The following is a 2,394-nucleotide window of genomic DNA, read 5'->3' as shown; positions in this document are numbered from 1 at the left end:
AGTTTTATGCCTTCTCTAATTAATTTATAGGTATTTACACCTTCTAGACATGAGACAGTTATGGCTCATATGTGTTACCAATACCCTTCTGCCCCATGATATTGTCAGAACACAACAGAAGAGTGTTCCAGAGACAGATTTCTGCAACATGGACATCTGATTTATGATGAAGAACAGTTGAAAAATATCTGATTTTCAGTAAGTAGTACTGAGTCCTTTGAATTCTATAAAGAAAGAAGTGAAACTTGACCCCTATATCATCTCTACAAACAAAAAGTTAAATTCAACCACAAAAGATAAAACAAAAGCACTTCTAGAAGATAACTTGGGAGAATACCTGCATGGCTTTGGAGTAAGGATGGATTACTTAAACCAGATAAAGAATACTACCATAAAGGGAAAGATCAACACATGTTACCTCATTCAAATTAAGAAGGCTACCCACCATTTAAAAAAGTAGCAAGTCATAAATTGACAGGATTCAAAGCAATAAATACATTTTCCTTCTTTTGATATTATATTTTTTCCATATATGCTTCTGTTTAATATTTTTCTTTCATTGTTCATGACTCTGTTTTCATCTTTTATTGTATAAAACATACATTGTATCATCTCTTATCATTTCTCTATATTTTTTAATTTAAATTTTTGAAGGTGATAAACCTTCTGTTCTGGTGTGCATGTGTGTGTATGTGTCTGAGTGTGAAAACCCTTAGAGTGGTTCAATAATCTTTGATGGCTATAATTTTTGTTTATAACCACATTTAAAGCAAGAAATTATTCTCCTCTCTGTGTTTTCATTATAAAGATTTTCTATAAGAAGAGTGTTCATTTTCTGTATGTGGCCAACATCGCCAGGTTGTCTGGTTCTGAATTTTTAACCTGGAATTCATCCTGCGCTTTGGAAAAGTGCATTTGAATTTTAGGCTCTTGTGGCATCTGGGTTGGCCTTTTTTCTCCTCAGAGGAGAAACCCCTCGCCAAAGCAGAGTCACACCACAGACAGCACATATGACTATACATTGGGTTTTCGGAAAAGTCATGACGCATTTTTGCAACAAAAACATAGAAAAAAATATGTCATGACTTTTCCGAAAACCCAGTAGGTGTCTGACTACCCGTCACTATCTCACACAGACCATTGCTTTCATCTCCATTTAGGCCTAATATTTAAATATCTCTAGCTGTCAGGGTGTATATTCTGTCTTGAAATGTTTCACCTTGCTAGAGAATTTCTCTGGATTTAAGACGCTTTTTAAATTTATGTTCATTGGATTTTTTAATATATTTCTCTTGAAAAGATTTCATATGTTATGTAGCGATTTTGCACTTTCACTTGATACGATGCATATATCTGCTCAGTTTAACATGTTGATAGCAATAAAAGTGAGTACATAATTTTTGGAAACAATTTGGAAATACATGTCAACATTTTTGGCAATATATTAAATGAAAAAAGTTAGTTCCAAAATAATGTATTTAATTTAAGGTCTGTATCTATCTATCTATCTATCTATCTATCTATCTATCTATCTATCTATCTATCTACCTACCTATCATCTATCATCCTCTACCTACATATATACCTAAGTACCAAAAAAGAGAGCTTTTAAAATGCATGATGGGATGAAACTTTTATACTTTAAGTGTTAATTATGATTAATTCTTAGAGGTTGGTAGTGGAGTATAAAATTTCCCCTTCTCTAAATGACTTTACAGAGACCATTTTAGCTTTTCACAATGAACAGCTACAGTCTGATTATACTTATCCTGACTTTTGTTTCTAAAACAACTTGAATTATTTTGTTAGAATATTCAACAAGTTACAAAAATGTCCACAAATCCAGGAATTCTATGTCTGGTAAGGAATCATGAAAGAAATCAAGGAAATACCTAAAGGAAAATTGTATGAACAAATAAATTCATTCCAGCTCAAAATGTTTGGGAAAAATCCAAATATCAGACAAAATGGATTATCTGTGAATAGTTTATATGTGATTCTTTAATACGAAAATATTGATTATCTGGCATTTTTAATAATATTGATAAAATATTAAGTAAAAAGCAATGAGACTGCTATAATGCATATGTATAAGCGTCTGCATGTGTGTGTGTGTTTGTGTGTGTATGAGTGTGTGTGTGTATACAATTGGGGGTGCAAAAAAATGTATACAAGTGGACACTTTGGTCAACGTTACTCAAGCAGTAGTTCACCATAATCAGAAGTGTCTGCACACTGGAGGTAACCATTTGAACACCTATTGTGACTGCAGAAGTCAAACATGACTTGTATTCTTCTTTTGTTATTGATATATATTGAATATTATAATTTTAATACAGTTTTGTTTTCTTAAAATGTGTATACATTTTTGGCACCCTCTGTGTGTGTGTGTGT

This window comes from Hipposideros armiger, unplaced genomic scaffold (genome assembly GCF_001890085.2).
Source record: "Hipposideros armiger isolate ML-2016 unplaced genomic scaffold, ASM189008v1 scaffold_1703, whole genome shotgun sequence".
NCBI classification, from domain to species: Eukaryota; Metazoa; Chordata; class Mammalia; order Chiroptera; family Hipposideridae; genus Hipposideros; species Hipposideros armiger.
This window is presented reverse-complemented; position numbering follows the sequence as displayed.